This window comes from Arachis ipaensis, chromosome B06 (assembly GCF_000816755.2).
Source record: "Arachis ipaensis cultivar K30076 chromosome B06, Araip1.1, whole genome shotgun sequence".
Classification (NCBI taxonomy): Eukaryota; Viridiplantae; Streptophyta; class Magnoliopsida; order Fabales; family Fabaceae; genus Arachis; species Arachis ipaensis.
The window spans coordinates 105,163,218-105,171,294 of NC_029790.2; positions in this window are offsets into that span (position 1 = coordinate 105,163,218).

The window sequence follows — 8,077 nt, forward strand, 5'->3', positions numbered from 1 at the left end:
GTCCGACTTGGTTATATCGGTCTCCTTTAAGTTATTTGTAGTCCTCTTTCTTGGATCTTTGTCAGATCTCTTTCAGGGACTACTTTGATAACTTTTATTTTGGGCTGACTTTGTCGTATCGAGCCCTTCTAAGTTAACGTAATCCTCTTTAATAGGGTTGGCCAGACCTCTTTCCAGGGTTTACATATAACTTGGGTTAACTTGGTCCAACTTCTGGACGTCGGCCAGTCTTTATGTTATTATTTTAGCTATCCGTAAGACCTCGTCAGGTTCTTTTTTGGATTACTTTCGATAACTTCTTGCATTATTCTGTTTTCATCTTTGCCGATTTGTAGAAGGTGATTTCTGTCTTTGTTTGGTCGACCTTTAGATGAATCGCGTTTTCATCTTTATTGGTCTTCCATCGTGATCGTGCAGTGAATCTGTTTTTCACTTTCTGCCGATCTGTTGCTTTATAATCGGGCGATGAATGCTTCAGATTAATGCGTCTTGAGAATTTGTAGAATATCTAAAATATATTTTATTCAAAAGAAAATGCAAATATATACATGCGGGAGTTTTTCATCCCTTTAAGTCAAATAATTTCTAGATCTCAACTTGGTGCCTCATTAAAAAACCTTTTCAGGAAAAAGAGTGCATCCTATGACGAGATCTTCTAGCTATAGTACCTTCTTAGGTTGCAAGCGTGCCATGATTTGGGGAGCTCTCGTCCCTCTAGTTCGGACAGTCTGTAGTAGCCCTTTCCAAGTACTTCTGTAACTCGATAGGGTCCTTTCCAGTTTGCTGCCAGCTTTTTTTCTCCAGGTCGAGTTATTCCAATATCATTTCAGATTAGGATGAGATCATTCTCAGTGAAACTTCTTGGCACTACCCTCTGATTATACCTCGAAGCCATTCGGCGCTTTAGCGCTTCTTCCCTGATCCGAGCTCTTTCTTGGATTTCTGGAAGTAGGTCGAGCTCTTCTCTTTGAAGCTGAGAGTTGGCTTGTTCATTGTAGTGGACCTCTCTAGGGGACCCTTCCTCGACCTCTACTGGGATCATTGCCTCAACTCCGTATGCTAATCGGAACGGTGATTCATTTGTGGTGGAATGTGGCATGGTTCGATATGCCCATAGGACCTGTGGAAGTTCTTCAGCCCAAGCTCCCTTTGCATCTTGCAATCTCCGTTTCAACCCAGCCAATATGACTTTGTTGGCAGCTTCAGCTTGCCCATTGGCTTGAGGATGTTCGACGGATGTGAACTGGTGCTTTATGTTCAAGTCGGCTACTAATTTCCTGAAGCCTGCATCTGTGAATTGAGTGCCATTGTCTGTGGTGATGGAGTATGGAACCCCAAATCTTGTGACAATGTTCCTATATAGGAATCTCCGGCTTCTTTGAGCAGTGGCGTTGGCTAGGGGCTCTGCCTCAATCCACTTTGTGAAATAGTCTACTCCGACTATGAGGAATTTGACTTGTCCTGACCCCTGGGGAAAGGGTCCAAGAAGATCGAGTCCCCATTTTGCAAATGGCCAAGGCAAAGTTACGCTGATGAGTTCTTCTGGCGGGGCGATGTGAAAGTTGGCATGTTTCTGTCAAGGGGGACATGTCTTTACAAATTCTGTAGCTTCCTTTTGTAGAGTTGGCTAGTAAAATCCCGCCCGAAGTACCTTTTTGGTGAGAGCTTGTGCCCCGAGATGATTGCCACAAATACCGCTGTGTACTTCCTCTAAAACTTCCCTTGTGTTAGAGGTCGGCACACATTTTAACAATGGTATTGAAATCCCTCTTTTGTATAGGGTGTTGTTTATGATGGTGTAGTACTGAGCCTCCCGTTTTAACCTTTTTTCTTCCTTCTCATTTGTGGGGAGTGTTTCTTTTTAGAGGTAATTAATTATGGGGGTCATCCATCCTTGATCCTGACTTGTTATAGCCAGGACTTTTTCTGCTTCCGAGATTGACGAGTTCTGTAGCATTTCCTGGATGAGGCTTCTATTGTTGCCCCTTGGTTTGGTGCTGGCTAGCTTTGAGAGTGCATCAGCTCGGGCATTTTGTTCGCGGGGTATATGACAGATCTTATATTCCCCGAGTTGTCCGAGCTGTTCTTTGGTTATATCCAAATACTTTTTCATGGTGGGATTTTTGGCTTGGTAACTCCCTGTTATCTGTGAGTTGACTACTTGTGAGTCGCTGAAGATGTTGAGTTTTTGAGCTCCAACCTCCTTAGCCAGCTTCAAACCAGCTAGTAACGCCTCATATTCTGCCTGGTTGTTTGAGGCCGGGAACCCAAATTTGAGGGAAAGCTCAACTTGGGTTCCTTGGTTGCTTTCTATTATCACACCTGTGCCGCTTCCAGTCTTATTTGAAGACCCGTCCACGTAGAGATTCTATTCTGTGGGGTTTCCTGGGTATCTGTGAATTCTGTAATGAAGTCGGCCAAGTATTGTAATTTGATGGCTGTCCGAGCTTCGTATTGGAGGTTGAACTTGGATAACTCGACTGCCCATTGTAAAATTCTGCCTGCTAGATCTGTTTTCTGCAGTATCCCTTTTATGGGCTGGTCGGTCCAAACCTTAATGGTGTGGGCCTGGAAGTATGGGCGAAGTCGTCGAGATGTCAGTATGAGAGTGTAGGCGAATTTTTCTATTTTTTGGTAGTTCAGCTCGGATCCCTGCAGCGCTTTACTGATGAAATATACAGGCTGTTGCCCTTTGTCGTCCTCTTGAACCAGTGCTGAGGCTACTACCTGACTTCCTACTGCAAGATATAATACGAGTGGCTCTTTCTCTCGAGGTCGAGTTAGGATAGGCGGTTGTCCCAGGAAGTTTTTGAAATCCTGGAAGGCTTGCTCGCATTCTGTTGTCCATTCGAACTTCTTTCCTTTCCTTAAAGTGGCATAGAAGGGGAGAGATCTTATTGCTGATCCTGCTAAGAATCTGGATAAGGCTGCCAATCTCCCGTTGAGTTGTTGTACCTCTCTGACACAAGTCGGGCTCTTCATGTTGAGTATGGCCTGGCATTTGTCTGGATTTGCTTCAATTCCTCTTTGTGTGAGTATGAAACCTAAGAATTTGCCCGCTTCTACTGCAAAGGTGCACTTTGTGGGATTGGGTCGTATGTCATGCTTCCTTATAGTGTCGAATACTTGGGCCAGGTCGGACAATAATGTTTCTTCGCTTTGTGTCTTTATTAACATGTCGTCCACGTATACTTCCATGATTTTTCTGATATGATCTGAAAAGACTTTATTCATTAGCCTTTGATAAGTAGCTCCCGCATTCTTGAGGCCGAAAGGCATCACAATGTAGCAGTAATTTGCTTTTGGCATTAAGAATGAGGTCTTTTCTTGATTTGGTGGATACATGGGAATTTGGTTGTATCCGGAATATGCATCCATAAATGAGAGGTATCTATATCCGGAGGAAGCATCTACCAGGGCGTCGATACTTGGGAGTGGGTAAGGATCTTTTGGGCAGGCTTTGTTGAGGTCGGTGTAGTTGGTGCATGACGTTAGGATTTTTGCCAGTAAAGAATGTCATAAAAACAGTCGCGTTGTAGATATAGTCTCTAAACCGACAAAAATCCCTTCGTACAAATGTTTTGGTTGTCACAAGTAACAAACCCCTTTATAATTGATAACCGAGTATTTAAACCTCGGGTCGTCTTCTCAAGGAATTGCAAGGAGGTGTTCTTATTATTGGTTATGAGTCTTGTAAACTGGGGTTTTGAAAGTGAGGAGGTAGTATGTTAAATGATAAGAAAAATAAAATAAATAGATAAAATAAACTCTGGGCAAGGTATTAGAACTGGAATTCCTATCCCAGTTATCCTTATCAATTGTGATGAGAATTGGATTTTTCTCCCACTTTGTTAACCTCTAACTATGAAGGTAAGTTAAGTGGAGGAATTAATTCTGATTCCTCAAGTGCTAGTCTTTCCTTGAGAAAGGCTAGAGTTATTGGAATTATGAATTAATGAAATGAAGAAATCTAATTTTCAATCAACAATGAGTTTGATAACTCAAGTGTCTCCAATGATTCAACCAAAGCCAAAAGGGAGAAAAATATCTAAATTAAATTGAAAGCAAAGTAAGATTAAATCTTAAACACCTCAAATAAAGATTTATGAATCAAATGGGCAACATAAGTTTGAAATACCTCAAATTATATTAAATAAAATATTCAAATCATAACATGGAAAAGTTCAAAAATTAAATTGGAAAAATAAATAAAAATAAAGAACCTGGGATTGAGAGTCACTCCTAAAACTAAGAGAAGTCCTAAATCCTAATCCTGAGAGAGGAGAGAACCTCTTTCTCTAAAAACTACATCTACTCCTAAAATTGTGAATGTGAGAGCCTCCTTATGAATGGATGTATTCCTCCACTTTATAGCCTCTAATCTGTGTTTTCTGGGCCGAGAACTGGGTCAAAAATAGCCTAGAATTCGCTGGTTGCGAATTCATTTGCGCTGATTTCCGTCACTTGCGATGCGGCCGCATGGATCACGCGGTCGCGTCGCCTAGCGTCAGGGGAACTATAAAATATTATATATCAAATTGAAGCCCCGGACGTTAGCTTTCCAACGCAACTGGAACCGCGTCGTTTGGACCTTCGTAGCTAAAGTTATAGCCGTTTGAGTGCGAAGAGGTCAGGCTGGACAGCTTAGCAATTTCTCCAACTTCTTGTATTCCTTCCACTTTTGCATGCTTCTTTTCCATCCTCCAAGCCATTCCTGCCTTATAATATCTGAAAACACTTAACACACATATCAAGACATCTAATGGTAATAAGAGAGGATTAATAATAAGCAAATATAAGTCCAAAGAAGCATGTTTTCAATCAAAGCACATAATTAGGAAGGAAATATAAAACCATTCAAATAGTATGAATAAGTGGGTAAAGAGTTAATAAAAACCACTCAATTGAGCACAAGATAAACCATGAAATAGTGATTTATCAACCTCCCCACACTTAAACAAAAGCATGTCCTCATGCTAAGCTTACGAGAAGCTATAAAGGTGAAGAGGAATGATAGAATGTATGAAATGCAATCCTATCTATATGAATGCAACTAAATGTGAAATGATTCTACTTACTTGGTTAAAAAGTAAATAAGCTCTTCAAGACAAACATAAATCAGATTTCACTAATTCAAATTATACAGTAAAAGACAAGTAAACTTGTAAGAAGATAGCTTATGAAAGCAGGGAACATAGAATTAAGCACTGAACCCTCACTGGTAGTGTATATCACTCTAATCTCTCAAGTGTATAGGGTTATTCACTCTACTCTTCTCTAATCATGCTTTCTAAACTTTGTTCTTCATCTAACCAATCAATAAAAATTTAGCATACAAATGCAAACATCATGAGGTCTTTTTCAAGGTTGTAATGGGGCTAAGGTAAGGGTAAAGGTATATATATGGCCAAGTGAGCTTTATAAATTGAATCTTTAATTAACCTAAGCCTTCACCTAACATATATATACTCTATATAACTTTAGTTCATGCTTAGCTACCCATAATTCCCACTTTTATATGATTCCCATACTCATGTACCTTTTCTTTTTAATCTATCACATGTGTATTGATTTTTCATTAACTTAATCATTGGGGTAATTTTGTTCCCTTTATTTATTTATTTATATTATATATATTTTTTTCTTTTTTTTATAGAGAAATAAACATAACTTATCAATGCACATGGATTTTCTATTATTTTTTTTATTTTGATTTTTCATGAGTAGGTTCCCAAATTCCCAATATTCAAATAAATTAGAAACATGATACATTCCCTTATTAACCCATGTTCCCACAGTTTTCCCACACTTAATTAACACACTGTCTTAAGCTAACCAAAGATTCAATTGGGATAATTAATTTGTTTTCCGCTTAAGGCTAGTTATGTGATAAAATATAGAATAAATAGGGATTAAAAAGGCTCAAAATGGCTGACAAGGGTGATTTAAAGGGTAGGCTTATTTGGGATAAGTGAGCTAAAATCAAATAATGGCCTCAATCATATGCAAACATGTAAATACACTAAATAATAGACAAACAAAAGCAATTGCAAAGGAAATGTAAATTGCAGAGACAGTAGAAGAAGAAGCAATTAACAGAAACTGAAATTCAATGATGTGGAAAATTAAACAAGATCCCAAGGTGAGATTGAAACAGAATTTCTTCAATTCTCCACCCAAGATCCGAAGCAAGCAAAGTAAAGAGTGTTCAAGCAAGAACAAGGAAGAAGAGAGATCAATTCTCCTCCCCAAATTCTCTTGAATTAAAACAACAATACCCAAAATGTAAAGGTGAGCTCTCTACAAAACTACCTAATCAAAACCGAAAAGAAAAGCCCCCTAAAAACTTAAATCCTAAGCTATTTATACACTTTCTTCAAATGGTCTTTAAGCTTTGAATTGGGCCTTTGCTCTTGATGGAATTGGGTTGATAGAGGCCTTGGTTGATTGCTCTTGGAGTTGGAGAGAGAACCAAAGTGAACCGGGTTGGGAATTATAAAAGCTTGAGTAAAAGTTTGAGTAAAAGTTTGAGGCAAACTTTTACTCAAACTTTTTACACCAGCTGCCCCATTCTTGCTGCTACCAACATTTGAGCTAAAGTTTGGGGTCAAACTTTTGCTCAAACGTTGGCCCCCTTATGCACACTCATGGCGCCAACGTTTGCCAAAAAGTTTGAGGCAAACGTTGGCTCAAGATTTTCTCCCAAAAGTTTGAGCTAAAGTTTGAGGCAAACTTTTGCTCAAGCTTTTTGTTCCCTGGTGTGTTTTCACTTATCCGAAAGTTTGAGCTAAAGTTTGAGGCAAACTTTTGCTCAAGCTTTTTGTTCCCTGGTGTGTTTTCACTTATCCGAAAGTTTGAGCTAAAGTTTGAGGCAAACTTTTGCTCAAGCTTTTTGTTCCCTGGTGTGTTTTCACTTATCCGAAAGTTTGAGCTAAAGTTTGAGGCAAACTTTTGCTCAAGCTTTTTGTTCCCTGGTGTGTTTTCACTTATCCGAAAGTTTGAGCTAAAGTTTGAGGCAAACTTTTGCTCAAGCTTTTTGTTCCCTGGTGTGTTTTCACTTATCCGAAAGTTTGAGCTAAAGTTTGAGGCAAACTTTTGCTCAAGCTTTTTGTTCCCTGGTGTGTTTTCACTTATCCGAAAGTTTGAGCTAAAGTTTGAGGCAAACTTTTGCTCAAGCTTTTTGTTCCCTGGTGTGTTTTCACTTATCCGAAAGTTTGAGCTAAAGTTTGAGGCAAACTTTTGCTCAAGCTTTTTGTTCCCTGGTGTGTTTTCACTTATCCGAAAGTTTGAGCTAAAGTTTGAGGCAAACTTTTGCTCAAGCTTTTTGTTCCCTGGTGTGTTTTCACTTATCCGAAAGTTTGAGCTAAAGTTTGAGGCAAACTTTTGCTCAAGCTTTTTGTTCCCTGGTGTGTTTTCACTTATCCGAAAGTTTGAGCTAAAGTTTGAGGCAAACTTTTGCTCAAGCTTTTTGTTCCCTGGTGTGTTTTCACTTATCCGAAAGTTTGAGCTAAAGTTTGAGGCAAACTTTTGCTCAAGCTTTTTGTTCCCTGGTGTGTTTTCACTTATCCGAAAGTTTGAGCTAAAGTTTGAGGCAAACTTTTGCTCAAGCTTTTTGTTCCCTGGTGTGTTTTCACTTATCCGAAAGTTTGAGCTAAAGTTTGAGGCAAACTTTTGCTCAAGCTTTTTGTTCCCTGGTGTGTTTTCACTTATCCGAAAGTTTGAGCTAAAGTTTGAGGCAAACTTTTGCTCAAGCTTTTTGTTCCCTGGTGTGTTTTCACTTATCCGAAAGTTTGAGCTAAAGTTTGAGGCAAACTTTTGCTCAAACTTTTTGTTCTCTCTTGCTCCTAGCCATTCCTTCTTGCTTCAACCTTTCTCCAAGCTTTCTTCACCTATCATCAACCAACCAAACACATCAAAGCTATGCTCAAAATCATGAGTTTGTCATTCTTTCATAATATGTGGCAATTATAGCATAAATCCTCATGAAATTGCATTAATTCATCTATGGTTGATTAAATCAAAGGAAACATGGAAATCTACCCAATTGGCTTGCTTATGGCTCAAGAAAGTGCATGAA